This window comes from Schistocerca cancellata, chromosome 6 (genome assembly GCF_023864275.1).
Source record: "Schistocerca cancellata isolate TAMUIC-IGC-003103 chromosome 6, iqSchCanc2.1, whole genome shotgun sequence".
In the NCBI taxonomy this organism is placed as follows: Eukaryota; Metazoa; Arthropoda; class Insecta; order Orthoptera; family Acrididae; genus Schistocerca; species Schistocerca cancellata.
Genome location: NC_064631.1, coordinates 360678819 through 360699861, shown reverse-complemented (window position 1 = coordinate 360699861; position 21043 = coordinate 360678819). Strand labels below are relative to the sequence as shown.

General features: G+C 42.1%; 1 protein-coding gene across 5 annotated transcripts in view; it reads left to right on the top strand.

The window, feature by feature from the left end:
* Nucleotides 1-21043, top strand: part of LOC126190720 (uncharacterized) — a 216204-nt gene that overhangs the window by 168121 nt on the left and 27040 nt on the right. The gene's annotated exons all lie outside the window — the stretch shown is intronic.

The window sequence follows — 21043 nt, the reverse complement described above, 5'->3', positions numbered from 1 at the left end:
GAAAGTCCTTGGCTTGAAAGTACATTGCGCAACAAAATTAAAGTATCACTTTTCCGGAACCCCATATTTATCCTACATTCCTACGCATAACTTTGATTTGTCTCGAAGGTGCCCCTGCAGCCTTCCTCTGTAATAGTGCAAAAGCGTGGCGCCCTGCAACGTCATCATCTGGTTCGGCGACGCCTCAGACAGCAAGGTGTCGACAGATGCTGAAAGAAGGCTTCAGCTCAGAAGTTCATGTGAGCTGTAAGGTGGGTTAATGACGTCACATCGACACCAAATTTAGTCACAATTCTGCTCAACGCCACCGTGGACGTGCCACACGATGGGAAGGTCGCCACCCCTCCTCTTAAACTCATTTCGCCCCTTCTTTTGACGTCTCTACGATGGAAATGAGAACCGCGACACACAGCGTTGAAGTCACGTGGTTTTCTTATGGATTGCGACGAAAACATTTCGGACACACCGCCGCTCAGAGTCTACACGAAAAGGCCTCAGAGGGTGCATAAAAGCGTCAATGAAACCACCCCCTTCCTGTGGGGCGTTGATTCCCGCACTGTCGAAAACGACAGTTCGAAGTCCGATGAGCAGCAGGACGACGCTCTTGTCAACGTTCGCCACTGCTGCCAACCCCTGGGCGTTTCAACCCTACTATAAGTACAACGTGGGCTGCAACCCCTTGAACGTGATCTGACCCGTCTTTTTGCTCCGGTATACAGGATGGAACTACTGGTGACTGTTCAAAACTGTTCAACGAGGTCTGAACGTGATCCGAAGCAGTCTGTTTCGCTTCTTCGTGTGGTGGATTAGAGTTGGAGGTGGGGGGGGGGGGGGGGAAGAGGAGAGAGAGAGAGAGAGAGAGAGAGAGAGAGAGACATAAACATGTGCGTGAATAAAACAATAAAGAGTCTAAGCCCCCCCCCCCCCCCCCCCCCCCCAGTTCGGCAAAACCGTCAGTGCCAACTGCGAACCATTACTGAGCACGTTACAAATGTACTTTTCAGAAACTTCGATACATATCAACCTCGCAGCTGCTCTCGCGCTGAGGTTGAGGCAGCCCCTGAAACACCCCTTAGATGAGGTTTTCCTGCCTTCAGGAGCCAGAACATCCGCGAGGCTGAAAGTGCGTCCACGTTTCGGACAGGTCTGTCCGCTCAAAAATGGCTCTAAGCACTATGAGACTTAACATCTGAGGTCATCAGTCCCCTAGACTTAAAACTACTTAAACCTAACTAACCTGAGGACAGCCACAGTGGCCAGTACTCTGTCCGCATTCTGACGTAGCGAATGATGTTTTTCCCCTTACCTGTATGTGGTATACGAGTGCTCCATATGGTGATATGGCGCCTCTTGAAACACCGAACACTGCAACTACATTGGCACCCCTCATACTAAAACCAACAATCTACCCATTTTCAGAGCCACTTCGCTCCGACATAGTGCGCTCACTACTAGACAGAACACTGTTCTGATCAGGACTGAAGCTTGCAACGTATTGAGGGCATTGGGCAGGTGTCTTTCGTAGTCAGTTACAACAACGCGACCTGCAGGCTTGGTTACCATATGCATCCATGTTGAAGCACGCAATCCCGTGGTGTTTCAATTTTTTTGTCCATCTCCTGTATTGTTCCTTTATAAGAGTACGATCAGTGATCAAGGAAGTTCGACGGGTTATCATTCTTTGAAATAATTTGCGGAGATTACTCATGAGTGAAAGTGGTCAAACCTTTTTTTGGGGTTTGACGGGTTCCTTATTAGTAAAGCTGCAACCCTAGCTTTCCCCCACATCTTCGCCATTTTACCGTGTGAGACGCAGCCGTTGCTTAAGTTCAGGATCCACTCTTTTGTTTCTCGCCAAAACATTTTCTCCGTGCGCGGATTATCGAAGCCGGCAGGTTTTGTTGACGTTCATTGCAAAGATGGATATTTCCATTAGCTTCTAGTTAAAATGAGCTGGCAGGTAGTCAGTCTCTTCTGTGCGTCTTCAGAGCGTTACGTTATCAGAACTGATGTTCATTTTCCCGTTCAACAATGATGCTGTCTGGTGTGTTGTGGTTTGGAATGCCTCCTGACGTGCACTTATATAGTTATTGAAGCATGTCACCAGCTTCCATGTGTTACGGCTGTTTTTCTGCATGTCCAGCTGTCACTAGCTACCACTACTTCTCTCTTGTAGAATACAACAGAAGGCAACGTCATTGAGCCGAAAAACAACCGTTCCAAATGTTCTAAGTTCATCTATTGTAACATCTCGGAACATACTCTGAGCTGCCGGCCGGAGTGGCCGAGCGGTTCTAGGCGCTTCAGTCCGGAACTACGCGGCTGCTACGGTCGCAGATTCGAATCCTGCCTCGGGCATGGATGTGTGTGATGTCCTTAGGTTAGTTAGGTTTAAGTAGTTCTAAGTTCTAGGGGACTGATGACCTCAGAAGTTAAGTCCCATAGTGCTCAGAGCCATTTGAACCATACTCTGAGCTCAAACGTAACGAGGTAATCTGCACGGCTTCCAAAAACGTCGGTCATGCCAAACAGAATTTGCGCTTTTCTCACACAATATCCTAAAAGTCATAAATTAAAGCAGTCAGGTAGCCGTTGAATTTCTTGTATTGCAAAACTCATTTCACTGAGATACATACCAAAGCTTCTTAATGAAAGGATAGTAATAAGGGGTATCAAACGAAATTTGTGTCTGGCTTAAGAATTTCTTGGTAATCAGATTAAAGAGTCATCGAAAGGTATGTAAGCCACTTGAGGCGGGCCTCAGGAACTCTGTAGGGACCTTTGCTGTTCATAGCGTGTATTAGTAATAACCTTAGAATTGTTGCACGTGATGCAGTTACCTCTAATGAACTACTACCCAAACAAAGCAACACAGATACTCAGTCAGATCTTGATAAGATTGCAAAGTGCTGCAAAAGTTGGCAACTTTTTCTTCATATGTACAGAAATGTGAAACTGTGCACGACACAAAACGCAGAAAGTAGTGAGTATCCTGTGATCACAATATGTCACCGTTGGAAACAGACAACTCGTACAAAACCTGTGTGCAACAATTTGCGAGAATATGAAATTGGACGAGCTCATAAGCTGTGTAGTAGCGAAAGCAGACGTTCGTTCAGTGACAGAATACTGAGAAAATACGGTCAGTTTACAAGGGAATTGCTTGCGACACACTCGTGTGATCCAACCTAGAATATTGCTCAAGAGTATCAGACTCACACTGGAAAAACAGAGGGCATTGACTATATGCTAAGAAGGTCAGCACGAAAGGTAAGCAGGTTTGTTTGACCAATGGGAGACCGTCACGGAACTACTAAACATCTTGATCTGGAAGACGTTTGAAAATAGACGCTAGCTATCCTGTGAAAGCCTACGTACGAAGTTCCAAGAACCAATGTTAAGTGAGGAATGTAGTAAAACACAAAAAACTTTTATCTTCCTACGTTTTCCTCCCAGATTAAACTAATTACATCAGACACAGACGCATATAATTAATCATTCTTCTTGCCCATGAAACAGGAAGTAACCATAATACATGATAGAATAGGAAGTGCCCTTTACCATGCACTTCAGTGATTGATGTGGATGTAGAGGAACCGCTGCATCTACGAGGTTTCTGTCCTTATGTCATATTTCAGAAGGACAATCTTGGGCCACATATTTTGAGGAACATGCAAACCGCTTTCGAAGAACAGTGGATATTATTTTTTTTCTCTGTCCCGCACGTTCGCCTGTCAGTCGTCCATGGGAAATATATGCTATGAACCATGGACCTTGCCACTGGTGGGGAGGCTTGCATGCCTCAGCGATACGGATAGCCGTCCCGTAGGTGCAACCACAACGCAGGACAGACAAACATGTGGTTCCTGAAGAGGAGCAGCAGCCTTTTCAGTAGTTGCAGGGGCAACAGTCGGGATGAATGACTGATCTGGCCTTGTAACAGCCACCAAAGCTGCCTTGCTGTGCTGATACTGTGAACGGCTGAAAGCAAGGGGAAACTACAGCCGTAATTTTTCCCTAGGGCATGCAGCTTTACTGTATGGATAAATGATGATGGCGTCCTCTTGGGTAAAATATTCCGGAGGTAAAATAGTCCCCCATTCGGATGTCCGGGCAGGGACTACTCGGGAGGACGTCATTATCAGCAGAAACAAAACTGGCGTTCTACGGATAGGAGCGTGGAATGTCATATCCCTTAATCGGGCAGATAAGTTAGAAGATTTAAAAAGGGAAATGGTTGGGTTAAAGTTATAATGGGAATTAGTGAAGTTCGATGGCAGGAGGAACAAGACTTCTGGTCAGGAGAATACAGGGTTATAAATACAAAATCAAATAAGGGCAATGCATGCGTAGGTTTAATAATGACTAAAAAGATAGGAATTCGTACAAGCTACTACGAACAGCATAGTGAACGCATTATTGTAGCCAAGATAGACACGGAGCCCACGCCTGCCACAGTAGTACAAGTTCGTATGCCAACTAGCTCCGCAGATGATGAAGAGATTGAAGAAATGTATGTTGCGATAAAAGAAATTATTCAGATAGTTACGGGAGACGAAGATTTAATAGTCATGGAGGACTGGAATTAGATAGTACGAAAAGGAAAAGAAGGAAAATTAGTAGGTGAATATGAACTGGGGATAAGGAATAAAAGAAGAAGCCGCGTGGTAGAAGAGGTAAGATAGATACTATCTACAGGAATATTAAAAAGACCATTGAAGTAAAGAGAACCACCGGTACGAATATCAAGAAATCAGATGGCAAACCAGCCCCAAGCAAAGAAGGGAAAGCAGAAAGGTGGAATAGCATATAGAGGGTCTATACAAGGGCGATGTACTTGAGCGCAGTATTATGAAAATGGGAGAGGACGTAGATGAAGATGAAGTGGGCGATATAATACTGCGTGAAGAATTTGAAAGAGCACTGAAAGACCTAAGTCGAAAGAAAGCCCCGGGAGTAAACAACATTCCATTAGGACTACTGATAGCCTTTGGAGAGCCAGCCTTGACAAAACTCTGTCATCTGGTGTGCAACGTGTACGAGACAAGCGAAATACCCTCAGATTTCAAGAAGAATATAATAATTCCAATTCCAGGTGTGAAAATTATCGAACTATAAGCTTAATAACTCACGGTTGCAAAATACTAACACGAATTCTTTCCAGGCGAATGGAAAAACCGGTAGAAGCCGACCTCGAGGAAGATCAGTTTAGATTCCGTAGAAATTTAGGAACGCACGAGGCAGTACTGACCTTACGACTTACGTTAGAAGATAGGTTAAGGAAAGGCAAACCTACCTTTCTAGCATTTGTAGACTTAGAGAAAGCTTTTGACAATGTTGGCTGGAATACTCTCTTTCAAATTCTAAAGGTGGCAAGGGTAAAATACAGGGAGGGAAAGGCTATTTACAATTTGTACGGAAACTAAATGGTAGTTATTAGAGTCTAAGAGCATGAAAGGGAAGCAGTATAGAGAAGGGAATGAGACAGGGCTGTAGACATCACCGATGTTATTCAAACTGTATACTGAGCAAGCAGAAAAGCGAACAAAAGAAAAATTTGGAGTGGGAATTACAATTCATGGAAAAGAAATAAAAACTTTGAGGTTTGCCGATGACACTGTAATTCAGCCAGAAACAGCAAAGCTGGAAGAGCAGTTGAACGGAATGGACAATGTCTTGAAAGGAGGATATAAGATGAACATCAACAAAAGCAAAACGAGGGTAGTGGAATTAGATCAGGTGATAATGCTGCAGGAATTAGATTAGGAAATGAGACCCTTAAAGTAAGAGATGAGTTTTGCTATTTGGGAAGCAAAGTAACTGATGATGGTAGAAGTAGAGAGGATGTAAAATGTAGACTGGCAATGGCAAGGAAAGCTTTCCTAAAGAAGAGAAATTTGTAAACAGCGCGTATAGCTTTAAGTGTCAGGGAGTCTTTTCTCAAAGTATTTGTATGGAATGTAGCCGTATATGGACATGAAACATGGATGATAAATAGTTTAGACAGGAAGAGAATACAAAATGTCGAAATGTGGTGCTACAGAAGAATGCTGATGATTACATGGATAGATCACTTAACTAATGAGGCGGCACTGAGTAGAATTGGGGAGAACTTTACTAGAAGAAGAGATAGGTTGGTAGGACACATTCTGAGGCGTCAAGGGATAACCAATTTAGTATTGGAGGTAAGCGTGTAGGGTAAAAATCGTAGAGGGAGACCAAGAGATGAATACACTAAGCAGATTCAGAAGACTTTAGGTTACAGTAGTTATTCGGAGATGAAGAGGCTTGCACAGGATAGAGTAACATGGAGAGCTGCATCAAACCAGTCTCTGGACTGAAGACCACAACAACATCATATGGCTGATCGGTAACATGTTCGTCACGGCCCTCCAGCAATGTTAGTTGATGCTGTTTGAACAAACAAACTAGCTGTGTAGGTACAGGAACATGTGGAGGCCCTCTTTGCTTCCTATCACGACGATTAGAGGCCTCTGATTGCGACATCGACAGATCACACCATACTAGACTTTAGAGTTAACAGCAACGATTTATTTAGCCGTTTGATTAGTGCTGTTTATTTTGGGTTTACTTTGTAGAGCAGACTTTTGGTCTAGATATTTTTTGTTTTTCTTGTTTATATTTAGGTGTACATCGCAACTTTAGTAGCACCACAGACGGGTAATTTTATCTGTTGCAGAGGTCTGTCTGTTTTTTCCAGTTATTCCTTACTGCTTTGATTGTACATTTGTTGCGATTTGATGCGGTTTTACATTGTACGAAATGGATAAGCAGCGTGCTTGCTGTGTGCGGACGCACGCAGAATTGCCCGCTGTCAGCAAACGACTAGAATATGCGTTAGTCACTGATGACAGTTCTCAGGTAACTGCTCTAAACAGCAACGACATTGGGGCACCAGTGGCGAAAGCTGCGATACCTTGTGTGCCGTTGGAATTCCTTGGAAAACTCTCGATTCTTGACGTGTTCCGTGCTCTGAAGTGGTTTACACCAACGGTTCGATCGCTGCTTGTCATGTTGGCTTCGCCTACGTCCACAGTGACCATTATGAACAGCATTCCTTGCCCGATGGCTGCACTGTATTCACTGCAGAGCTGGTGGCCATCTCTCGTGCACTTCGGTATATCCGTTCATGCCCTAGGGAATCGTTTCTGGCCGGCCGAAGTGGCCGCGCGGTTCTGGCGCTGCAGTCTGGAACCGCGAGACCGCTACGGTCGCAGGTTCGAATCCTGCCTCGGGCATGGATGTGTGAGATGTCCTTAGGTTAGTTAGGTTTAACTAGTTCTAAGTTCTAGGGGACTAATAACCTCAGCAGTTGAGTCCCATAGTGCTCAGAGCCATTTGAACCATTTGAATCGTTTCTTCCGTGTACTGACTCCTTGACAGCCTACAAGCTATCGACCAGTGCTACCCTCGCCATCCTTTGGCAGCGTCCATCCAGGTATCCGTCTATGCCCTGGACCGGTGCCGTCGTTCAGTGGTGCTTGTGTGGACCACAGGACACGTCAGTAATCCAAGCACTGAACTTGCCGACAAGCTGGCCATATGGTCTACGCGGGAACCGTTTTAACGCATTGTCTGCGCAGTCGAGGATTTTGTTCTTGGGGTAACTTTTCATGAGAGTCTTGTAAATACCTGTATTGGACAAATAGCTCAATCAGTCAGATGCTACACTGTACGTTTATCAGCTCGAGGTACTGATGAGGTACGCCAGCAGCTAAACTCGAGAACCGCCTGACAAATAAATCGAAATCAGTCATCAGAGTGCAAAGTCTCGGAATGTCGCATGTAACTCATGATGAAATGATTGAATTATTGTCTGGTCCACAAACGATTGCCCTGAGTTTCAATAAATATTCCATATAATGCACTTGAAGCTGGTGTTCCCATAGGATTAATTTTTGTTTGGTAGCATCAGCCTTGTCCACCGTATCCGTTACCAAATGATTCTCCCCTCGCATTAAAAGAGTTAATGATTCTTGACTGCCAATACGAGATGTACGTTCCTTCTCTGCGGCCTCCCGGCGTCCGCTTCCGTCACCTGCTTCAGCAGCTGCATTTCACACTTTGTCACCTTCCGAATGGGCGAGAGCCCTTCACCATTCACCACCTTGGCTTCAGGCACAGGTTTGTGTTCATTTTGACCTCAGCTCGTTCCTGAAGGATTCATTTCCCGAGCTGATCTGTCGCTGCAAATTTCTCGAACTTTGCTCACAACTTGCCGATAACATATTTTTGTACATTGATGGTTCCAAGTTCGCCCACGGTGTTGGCTGTGTTTTTGTCGTCGGGTATGATAAGTTTCGATACCGGGTTCTCGACCAGTGCACAGTTTTTACCGCAGAGCATTTTGCCCTCTATTAGAATGTTCACTACGTCCGGAGGCACCAGCTCACTCGCTGTGTGACCTGCTCTGACTCCCTCGGTGCCCTTCAGAGTGTAGATGATCAAGATTCAGTCCACCCCATCGTTCGACGGATCCATGACTGCCTCCATTTGTTCCCGGGAGGGGAGCCCAAGTGATGATGTGGGTTCCTGGCCACGTTGGTGTGCCTGGGAATGACGCTGCTGATGCCGCAGCCAAGGCCTCAGTCCATCTCGGTCGGCCCGCCTCTTACTCTGTTCCCTCGCAAGATATATGTACTTTTCTCTGTTTGCGTATCACGTCACTTTGGCATGACCATTGGTACTCCCTTCATGGGAACAAACTCAGAGAAGTGAGACTTCTCCCATCAGCCTGGTCGACTTCCTCCCGGCCGTCTCGCCGTAGGAAGTAATGTTAGCTCGGTTGCGAATAGGGCACTGCCGCCTTAGTCGCCGCCACATGTTGAGTGGCGACCCTGCACCCAGCTGTCCTTTCTGTAGCCAGCCAGTAACAGTCAGACATTTCCTGGTCCTCTGCCCCTATTTTAGCCACTTACGTCTCAGGGTCGGGCTGCCGCCCTCCTTGGCGGACCTTGTAGCGGATGAATTGCGAGCCATGGCTCGCATTTTAAGTTTTTTAAAAAGCAGTAATATGACGAGAGATTTGATTTCTACTTGGTGACTCCGGTGTCTTGTCGACGTCTTTTAGACACTCTTCCGTAACGTCTTGACGTTTTAGATTTGTTTTTCTTCCTTTCTGTATTAGACCTGGAAACGGTTTTTTACCCTTGCACCCTAACCCCCCACCCCCAATAAAAAAAGTCTTAATGAATTCGAATAATCGGCAATGTCGGCCACGAAAGATTTCGTCAGTGTTATATTTATCCTTAAGTCCATTTTTTCCCTAATGGACAACTTAAGCTCAGCCAGCACTCACTCTCGTTCGTCAGAAGACAAATGCATCATATCATCTTTGTGGCTGGTGTTGTAATGATGTTCCAGTGGATGGTTTTCCATCTCATGATAGTGCGATGACCCGTTAAGCACATACATGGCCCTCAAACCGTACGAAAAGCAAAGCAGTTCCTATTCAGCATTGAGTGATGTGGCTTCTCCACTTTTTCTTGTTTGGGAGAAATGCTTAGACCCCGTGGTATTCCTAATGCAAGACATAAATCTAATTTAGCACAGCTGGTATTGTTAGCAAACTGTGCCAAGCCGACTGCCGTGCTCTGGTAGACTGCAGCCTTTTCCTGTTCCTCCAACGCGCCGCTGCACTCGGAGCGCGGCCGCAGTGCTCACGCTGGCGGAGCGCTTTTTGGCCAGGCCTGCACTAGGTCGATGGTTGCATCCGGATATGCCGTCACCCAGGCGAGCAGCCGCTGTACGCGTGCTGCGTGCCACGGGACGCAGGCCAATGGTGAAAGCATTATACTACGGGGAACATTCACTTCACCTTCCATTCGATCTGTGGTAGTAATCGAAGGCATTACGGTCTTTGTGAACATTATTGCGTGCCAGCTGTATCCGTTCAGGCTCGATGTCTTCTCCAACGGCAGTGGCATATTCCAGCAGGGTAACGGTCCTTTGTCACAAGTCCAGACTCGTGCTGCAGTGATTTGAGCAGTATTGATACTGATCTCATGTTGGTGTATTGGCCACCAAATTCGCCTGACCTGGTCTCAGTGGAACACATCTGGGATGCTGTCAGGTGCCACGTCTGCACCTACAAACCACTGTCCCATAATTTACGGAACTGCATGTGCGGTAACATTTGGTGTCACTTATCTGCAGAAACCTACAAAGGACTTGTCAGATCTCTGCTGTATTGCAGTTCGAAGCAGGTAGTCATAATGTTTTGCTTCATCAGTTTATAGTGTGAATATAGTGGCTCGTATTTACTGCCGTAAAGCATTCACTAATATCTAGTGACGTTATTATAGACTACGAATGTGAAGTAGTTTGGGTGAAGTTGGCTTCAAAGTTGGGTCAAACATGGTAATTGAATACTTTCTTAGATCACTTGCATCTCAAGCTGTAGTGGCAGTCCACTTCGGAGAAAACCTAGAACATTACGTTTCGAGATTGTGCTATTACAGGGTGTTTCAAAAATGACCGGTATATTTGAAACGGCAATAAAAACTAAACGAGCAGCGATAGAAATACACCGTTTGTTGCAATATGCTTGGGACAACAGTACATTTTCAGGCGGACAAACTTTCGAAATTACAGTAGTTACAATTTTCAACAACAGATGGCGCTGCGGTCTGGGAAACTCTATAGTACGATATTTTCCACATATCCACCATGCGTAGCAATAATATGGCGTAGTCTCTGAATGAAATTACCCGAAACCTTTGACAACGTGTCTGGCGGAATGGCTTCACATGCAGATGAAATGTACTGCTTCAGCTGTTCAATTGTTTCTGGATTCTGGCGGTACACCTGGTCTTTCAAGTGCCCCCACAGAAAGAAGTCACAGGGGTTCATGTCTGGCGAATAGGGAGGCCAAACCACGCCGCCTCCTGTATGTTTCGGATAGCCCAAAGCAATCACACGATCATCGAAATATTCATTCAGGAAATTCAAGACGTCGGCCGTGCGATGTGGCCGGGCACCATCTTGCATAAACCACGAGGTGTTCGCAGTGTCGTCTAAGGCAGTTTGTACCGCCACAAATTCACGAAGAATGTCCAGATAGCGTGATGCAGTAATCGTTTCGGATCTGAAAAATGGGCCAATGATTCCTTTGGAAGAAATGGCGGCCCAGACCAGTACTTTTTGAGGATGCAGGGACGATGGGACTGCAACATGGGGCTTTTCAGTTCCCCATATGCGCCAGTTCTGTTTATTGACGAAGCCGTCCAGGTAAAAATAAGCTTCGTCAGTAAACCAAATGCTGCCCACATGCATATCGCCGTCATCAATCCTGTGCACTATATCGTTAGCGAATGTCTCTCGTGCAGCAATGGTAGCGGCGCTGAGGGGTTGCCGCGTTTGAATTTTGTATGGATAGAGGTGTAAACTCTGGCGCATGAGACGATACGTGGACGTTGGCGTCATTTGGACCGCAGCTGCAACACGGCGAACGGAAACCCGAGGCCGCTGTTGGATCACCTGCTGCACTAGCTGCGCGTTGCCCTCTGTGGTTGCCATACGCGGTCGCCCTACCTTTCCAGCACGTTCCCAGTCCGTTGAAATTTTTCAAACAGAACCTTTATTGTATCGCTTTTCGGTCCTTTGGTTACATTAAACCTCCGTTGAAAACTTCGTCTTGTTGCAACAACACTGTGTTCTAGGCGGTGGAATTCCAACACCTGAAAAATCCTCTGTTCTAAGGAATAAACCATGTTGTCTACAGCACACTTGCACGTTGTGAACAGCACACGCTTACAGCAGAAAGACGACGTACAGAATGGCGCACCCACAGACTGCGTTGTCTTCTATATCTTTCACATCACTTGCAGCGCCATCTGTTGTTGAAAATTGTAACTACTGTAATTTCGAAAGTTTGTCCGCCTGAAAATGTACTGTTGTCCCAAGCATATTGCAACAAACGGTGTATTTCTATCGCTGCTCGTTTAGTTTTTATTGCCGTTTCAAATATACCGGTCCTTTTTGAAACACCCTGTATGATACGAGACTATTCCTATTTACAGATATAGAGTGGAATAGTCATCCGATCAAGCCTTGTGTCAAGGACAAATATTCGTTCCGAATTATTCTGAATGTCTTGTCTTTGACAATTAATTTTTCGAATGAGTTAACTACAGGAGGGCATTAGTTATCTTAAGGCTGTGATAGCATAATTCACTTCGGGTGTTACAAGAAATGGTAAGGAAGGTAGGAAGATATTTTTCCTTAACAGGAGTGACATGATACGAATTGTAGAGTATCTGAGTAGTTCACATCACATATTAAGTTCGGAGACTGATGTTGTGGAACACAAGTACATAAAATTCAAAAGAATTGTTCAATACTCCTTAGACATTTATGTGCCAAGCAAGGTTTTCAGGAACGTCAAAGGTGCGCCTTGATTTAATAGTCGTTTTACAAAGGTTCTATGAAAGCAACACCATCGTCAGAGATTTAAGCGAAGTCAAAGCCTAGCTGACAAACAAAATCTGAATGAAGCGCTGCCCTCATGTTCTCATGCACTCCAACATCGGGCCACTGTCACATCTGAATGCCCCACAAATCTAAATGTAGCGCGGTTCGACCTGCCTTCCAAATTCTGTCGGATGCTGATAACTGTCTCACATGTCCGCATTCTTGACAGAGATCATTCATCATCTTTCGCTGTTCACACCCCCTTATTCAATCTACTAGATTTGGTGACAACTTTAAAAAAGAACAACTTTAATGCACTCTCATGGCTGATCTACCTGTCACAGAGATTTGCAAGCTAATGGTGTGCATGTGTGGGAAGTTCAAGTGACATCTGGATCTGCATCTACATCACTACTCCTCAGTTCACACTTAAGTGCCTGAAGGAAGGTTAATAGATCCACCGACACACTGTTTCTTTACCGCTCCACTCTCGAACAGCGAGTGAGAAAAAAATGAACATTTAAATCTTTCCGTGCGACCTATGATTTCTCTTACTTTATTACGCTCCCTATGTGATTGGGCATCAACAAAATATTTTCGCATTTGGGGTAGAAAGTTGGATACATAAATTACGTGAAAACAACTCGCCTCAACGAAGAACGTCATGTGTTAATGACTGCCGCCAGAACTCGCATATCATTCCTCTATCTCGCGCTAATACAAAACGAGCTGCCTTTCTTTGAACGTTTTCGATGGCCTCTGTCAATACTGGTAAGGATCCCGTACTGCACAGAAATGTTCCAGCAGGTGACAGGGAAGTATAGTGTAGGTTGTCTCTTAGTGGATTTGTTGCACCTGCAAGAGTTCTGCTTGTAGGTATCAGATTTGTGTGACTTATCGTGTAACCAGTGTTTAATCGATACTATGACACTCGACCATGTCTTCTGAATGCTTCACTTTTTTTTTAGGCAGTGTATAATGTGCGTATGCCACACTCAATTCTAATTATATTGTACTGTTCGCCCAATAATTTCCCTACTGAGGGAATTATGTAACAACGTCGATTGTGAACGATTCCTTGCAGCTACTGAAGTTACTTAATAAATCATCAGTGTGTATCACGGATAGTGAAGGTCATTTTGCTCTTTTTAGAGGTACACCCGACGCATTGTCTCTTCATATAGGACAAAATGTAACATTCTGTACGAGTTCTTCAGCGCAGGTTCATGTCTGAACTCGTTTACTGTGTTCATTTTTTTCTTTTAGTACACAACAATGTACAGCTGTAGCAAACTCTTTACATGTCAACTTGAGCACTACCATCAATAAGCTTTTGGTGTCTCCTAAACGAATAGGGCAAACTGAAATGCGCTCAATGTAATCTAATACGATCAGTGTCGATTCCTACAAAAGAGTTGCTCAGTCTGCAGAAAAATTGTCATGCACAAGCACAGAACGTGTTCCAAACAGGTTGATCTGACTGACTGCGCACCAGTCGTAGTACATTCGTCGAATTTGAACCACACTGTCTGCCCTTCATATATCACATGGAACCCACCGCTGCAGCTGCACTGTTGCTTAAAGAGCGCGCTACTCTGTAGAAGACTCTGATACATAGTACTGTCAAAAATGAACGTGTTATATTGAATGTTATTATTGCCAATAAACTTGTTTATAATATTCGTTCAGCATAGTCATTGTGTATGTTCATTCTGAGACGTTGTAAAACATGTCTCTTTGTTTTTTTGTGTCATCGTTGTTACTGTGACATGCTTGGTTTCTAGTAAAGGGCAGTTGTGTTAATCAGCTCAGATCTTATTTCAATCTTTCAAATCGTACTAAACGAAATTATAGACAATCGCGTACGTATATACACTGGAGTGCAAAAATTAAAGACGAAAATAACTTATATTTGAAGAGTCAGTGGAATTAATATAGCTCTCTGCAACTTGGACAACACTTAAAAGAACTGCTACAGTATAGAACAGAAGGTAACTGAAAGAAACACACGATGAGACAAGCAGAAATGTCACTTTAAATAAGGCATTAATCGCACTGAAGTCATTGTGATTCATGATGGTCTCGTGGACACTATGAACGACGGAACATGGTTCTTAATAGGATGTGTAATCACCATAGATGGCAATGCACGCCGTGCAGCGTGCTCCCGCGCTGGAAGCAAGGTTGATAAGAGTTCTTGCGGTAGGGCATTCCATTCCTCAAACAACACGGTTGATAATTGCTGGATGATCGTTGCAGCATGTGGACTTGCTGCAGTACATCTCTCCAACGCATCCCTCATGTGCTTGGTGGGGTATCATTCAGGGAAATGGGCAGATCAGTCAATTCGCCAAATATCCTCTCATTCCAAAAGATCTTCAATCTCCTCTGTTCGATGCTGTCATCCATAAAAATGAAGTCAGGGCCGAATGCGCCCTGAAAAGATGCATATGGGGACGGAGTACACTGTCGCTATAATGTTGACTGGTGAGAGTACCCAGTTCAAAGATCTGGAGTTCGATCCGCCCTACGCCATTACACCCAGACCACAAAAACAATCATGTTCGATAACGTTCCTGGGTATATTACGTGCTGCTTTTCGCCATAAGGGAAAACGTTGAAGGTGATAAACTGAATAGTTGCAGTATCCAAAAATTTGACGAAAGGAATTTTCGGTTATGGAAATGTCAGTTGCAAATGTTTTTCATGCCGAAAAAATTCTTGGTATCGTGGAGAGCATGCAACCAAGGCAAATGAGGTTGGTGGTTGTCAAATAACTTGTGACGACGTAAGTGCAAGGCGATACTGATTCTATCTACTGCGATGGAGTTTGAGCAGTTGGAGTGTGTTATGAAGTGTACAATATGCAATTAATGAGATGAGATGCACCTGAAGCAGACTTTTTTTTTTAATTACAGAATGTCGCCAACTTATGCAGTCACACAACACGTCAATCAAGTTGAGTCTTTGGTTCAAGCATTAACTGACATTGGTAAACCTGTTAAAGAAGTTGACAAAATGGTTAAAATTTTGAGAAGTCTGCCGGCGAAATTTAAATTTTTTTGGACTGTTTGCTTATGATCACAAATGTTCGATAATTTGACTCTAATATTATTTAAAGAGGAACAAATACTTTTGAATGTGATGAAGATAATAGCTATTGCAGCAACTTATTTTAACGTTAACAAGACAAACATTGTTAATTCAAAGAATAACCGCTTGTGTAACATGTCAGTAGAAAAGATGTTGAAGTTTACTATTCTCACAAAGGGGAACATTTTAAATCTGAGTGCAGAAAACTTTTAGCGAGGGCTCAACACAAGAATTATTCTGAGCACCAGTCTTTGAATGAAGAACAAGCGAATGTTTCTGCTCCAGGTGGCGAAACTATTTGGTTAGTTGATAACGTATGTCACACAAATATCATTTTAATACTTTTAAACCAAGTTAATCTGATGACTCCTATGTTTAAATTGGAGAAAGCTAAATTGTGAAAACAGAAGATGTTGGATCCACTGACATACTGTCGCAGCCTTACATTTTGGAAAACATGCTACACATTTGTAAGCTATGGAAAAATTTATTGTTGGTGGGAGCAGTCACAAAAGAGAAATATAAATCATTTTTGACAAGAAGAGAATGGAATAGTTGCTGATGAGTCTTCTGGATTGTATGGCCATGGTGGAATAAACTTTCTGGTTCGTGGTGTTTTGTCCAGAGCCATGCTGGACATATTTGGAAATGCTTTTGGTGATGCTGGGTCCTGCCAACTGACGGGGCAGACGTTGGAGGGCGACATAAATAATGTGTCAAGTGAGCAATGTCGGGTTTACAAGTGAACAGCAGAGATTATCTTCGTCAGAGATGAAACTTAACTATAGATTGTCGCCTATCAAGGATAAAAACTTATCCATTGTGACTAAAGACCCCCTATCCATATATCATTGAGTTTCATGTGGTTAATGCTTTGTCATATTAGGTAAAATTTTGGTTTCAGAAAACTTAATGTTAGGAACTGAAAAGTTTCTTTGTCCACAGCCATACAGCCCAGAAGACTCATAAAAAACTGATATCCAGTCATGAAAGCCTTCATTGTATGAAGAGAATGAAAATTCACAATTCAGGTCTAGCTGCAGTGGGAATTAAGATGAACAGTCAGTGTTATCAAATGATGTTTAATCGTCCAGATCTGGTACAGTTAAACCCTGCTTTGTTGACTTCCACAGTGATCTCTCTTGGGGAGACTTGGTCACTTCAAATGCCTGACGAATATGGCTGATGTGAATTCAGTTCGTTTCTGGTTTGAAAATGAAGAAAGATGATGATGTTCATTGTGAATTATGTCAGTTTGGCAAAATTAAGAGAAAATCGTTTAATTCAAATTTGGAAACAAGATAATAAGTTTCTGGCGATTTATTCACTCAGATGTGAGTGGATGGATGAGAAAACAGTCTCTTGGAAAATTTGTGCAGAATTATCAACGTTGATCAACTTTTACACAGATTTGTGCTTTTTCTTAAAATTAAATGTGATATTTTCCCTGTGTTTTTGAAATTTCAGAGATTGGTTTATAGACAAACTGGGAACAAAATCAGAGTTCTGAGAAGTGACAATGAGACTAAATTCATAAATAAACAATTTTAAGATTATTTCAAACAAAATGGAATAAAACATGAGGAAAAAAGTCCTTATACACCCCAACAAAGTGGCCGAATTGAGAGAGGAAATGTTTCTGTTATTGATTAGATATGTACTATGTTATTCAGTACTGAATTGCCTCACAAATTGTGGTATAGGCAGTAAATTGTGCTGAATCTATCATAAATCCAGTAAAAATAACGATAATATCACATTGTATGAAAAACACTTTGGAAAACACATGAGGAAGTTTGGATCAGCAGCATATGTACATGTTCCTTATCAGCTTATATCATAGGGGGGGGTAGTAAACTGGTCATCGTTGGTTACGATGGATAGAGTACAAATTATCGCCTCTACAATCCTGAATCGAAAAAAATAACGATCTCCTGCAATGTATATTTTAATGAAAGGAAATTGGTGGTTATGGAATAAAAATATGCTAGGGGACAGTGCTGCAGAAGGCATTGAAGTGGTATCTGGAGAGGATGATAATGGTGAACCAGTGAAAGAAAATTAAAGGATGAATCTGATGGTCAGTCTAATTTTAGCACCTGCTCAGTTTTGGAACAAAGATATAGCCTGTTCTGCCATTATCTTTGAACCTCAAACTTTTGATAAAGCTATGGTGTGAGAATCCTAAAAGTGGAAGTAAGCGTTGGGAAAGGAAATGGCTCTCTGAAGAAGAACTAGCTTTGGAACCTGGTAGTATTACAATGCAATCGCAAGGCAGTTGTCTATAAATGTGTCCATCATGTGATGTGTAACTCTGAGGGGAAAAATCTGACTGCTTTATACTTAAATTATATGCAGAAGGCTACTCACAGTGAGAAGGCATTGAGTATGGAGACACTTCGTCTCCTGTGGTTTGATACAATTCAGATTTTTCATAGCCATAGCCACTTCATGTGATGCAGAAATCAGGCTGTTTGATGTTAAGATTGCATTCCTTGGTAGAGACTTGAAAGAAGTAGTTTCTATGGAGCAGTGAAAAGGTGTTGTTTTAGAGGATTCAAATATAGTTTGCAAGCTGAATATGATTCTATACAGACTAAAAGGATCACTAGCCTCTTGGAATCAAAATTTGATGGTGTTTGGATCTGAGAAACTGGACATGGGCAAGTATGTTTTCTAAGCTTTAACATATGACCTGAACGTATACCTGACACATTATATAGATAATGGCTTGTTCATTTGCAAGTCTCCAAAAATATTGGAAAACATTATGATAACACTGGAGTCAACGTTTGAAATTGCTGTGCTCAATGACAAATACTTCTGTGGGATGGAAACTGAAGATAACCATTGTGCAGAAAAAATTAACAGAAGCTGGAAAGAATACATCATTTATCTACTTCAGAAGTCCAGCATAGATTATTCAAATTCCACTCCTTTGGAACATGGAACCATATTATGCAGTGGACAATCTCTTGAAAACCAGCACATGGTAAAGGAGGGTGGACAACAGTCCCTTTTGACAGGCTGTTGGTAGCTTAATGTCTGCATCAACTGTCATGTGGCTAAACACAATGTTCACCATGAGGATGGTGAGTAGATCTTGAACATTGGCATACTGTTAAACGGCTTATGAAGTATCTGCAGGGTACCAATAACATGACCATAAGGTACAAAGCTAATGGACATATGGTCTACTCTGATGGCGACTCTGCTGGTGACTGCGAGACTTGTTGGTCAGCAACAGGCTATGTGAGCTTTTCAGCAGCTGGATCTGTGTCATGGTGTTCAAGTCGGCAGAAATGTGTAACGAGAGTCCAAATAGATAGTAGCATCTTATGGTGCTACTGACATTGTTTGGTTATTTAATTTTCTCAATGAACTTGATTTTCAGTTATAAAAACTAGTGGCTCAATGGAGTTGATAATCAGAATGCTGTTTAGTTGATTAAAAATATAAACTATCTCAAATATGTCAAAGACATAGACATTAAATACCGTTACCTACATATTGAAAACAAAAGATCGAAGTTATCGCTTTTTTTATATACAGTTGGCAGATTTGTTTACAAAGCCTTTAACTAGAGACTAATCCGTATCAAATAGAGAAAAAAAAATCTCAATGATCTCAATAGTTAAGTAAAAAAAAAACAAGAATGTGAGTATTGTCAAAAATGATCTTGTAGTGAGTGTTATTATTGTTAATAACCTTGTTCTTAATATTTGTTCGTAATGTATGTCATAATGTACTTATGTATGTTCATCCTGAGAAAAGCCGTCATAGATCTACTGTAAGATTTTCTCTGCACTGAAAATGAATGTTTAAGATCGTATTTGTAATGTGTATTTATAATGCAAATTGGCTGTGTGGTACTTTTTTACCATGTACCAAATAAATAAAATAAGAAATGTGTGTCTTTGATTTTTTGGTTATCAATCTTATTATATCATGTTTGATTTATAATAAAAACCATTTGTCTTATTTAACTCTGAAAATATTTCACTTCATGATTTTCTGCTGAAAAAAATTATGGACATCATGTAGCATAGTTAATGCCAGTTGGCTTTGTCTTTTACTTTTGAGCCCAATGCCATGCACTTCACGGTGATTTTCAGAGTATAGATGTAGACATAGACATGTAATACTTCTCTCTTCCCTGTGTTTCTAGTCCAAGTAATTACATTTAGCATTTGTTTGTCACTAAGACTTTCTTGGATTCTATGATGCAGCTCTCTTAGTTGTCTCAAGTGGCTTTCTGATACTCTAATAAAACTACTGTCGGTACGTCTTGTCCTATGCATTACACAAAGCCAGAAAATGCTAATATTTAGACAGTAAAAAATTGCACGAAATGTATCTTAATGAAGCCATATTTGGTTCAAGAAGGAATAACTTGTTCCGCGTTCTCAACCATCTAACGACTTGGAGAACCTCATTGGTAGAAAAACTTCATGTGCATTGAAGCAAAAATTATTACCTTTTTATCTCTCTTTTACTGTAGGATTATTTTTTTCTGGACAAAAGAGTGACATAAAAGGTCAACTGCTACGCTACCAAGGTGTGTTTACTGTCACACTAATTATCATTAAAATTACAGTGTTATTGATATTAGATTATAGCTGAACTTTCTTTGCTACTTCTTATTGACAACTAAAGTCAAATTCATACTTGCCACACCATGTCACGTCATGTCATAATATATCACATTGCATTTCAAATGGTGGCATTCTCACAAGCTGTCATCAGACCGTCACGTCACGTCACGTCACATCACATCATCAGCAAGGTTTCTCAAGAAGAATGATTTGATTGTGTCATCTTCTTGTGATGTCGGAAGTTAACCTCTTTAGCTGTGCTCATTCCTGTTAGTGGTGGATTTCAGCTTTAGTTTCTTTATATTCTTCATTGTATTATTTGGCTTGTTTTTGTGGTAAGTTCCAGATGTTCAACGATGACTTCGATATTTTCTCCAGTGAATATTCTTCCTTAGGTAGGTTAGATGTCTGAAAGCAAAAAATGATTTAATTTTACAACATCAGAACAGATTAGACACATATACTGTGTATAAGTAACATTAGTTGATGAAACAATCTTCATTAAATATTTTAAGCAAAAACATAATCTTAATGAAAGAGAAAAATAGTTTTTATGATGTTATTAGTTACGTAAGGGGGAAAACATAATGGATAAGGTAAACAGTCTCTATTTATTCACTTATAAATATTGTTTGATGTGTTTTTACGTACAATATATATTTCCGCTGTTAAATGTCGATATTTCTAAATAATGTTTCACTTCTCAGTACTTAACCACAAAAAACTGATGAAGACCATACGTTAGGAAGTTTGAATTGACCATTAATAAATGCTACCATTGTTGGTTCCTTATTTCCGATATTATACCCCAACTTTTTGCATCACGTATGATAGGCTATCTCTTATCCCCACTTTCACCGTTTGGAAATGGGCGAACTAACGTGATGTCCAGCATCAATACATTCTGTCGTGACCGTGACTTG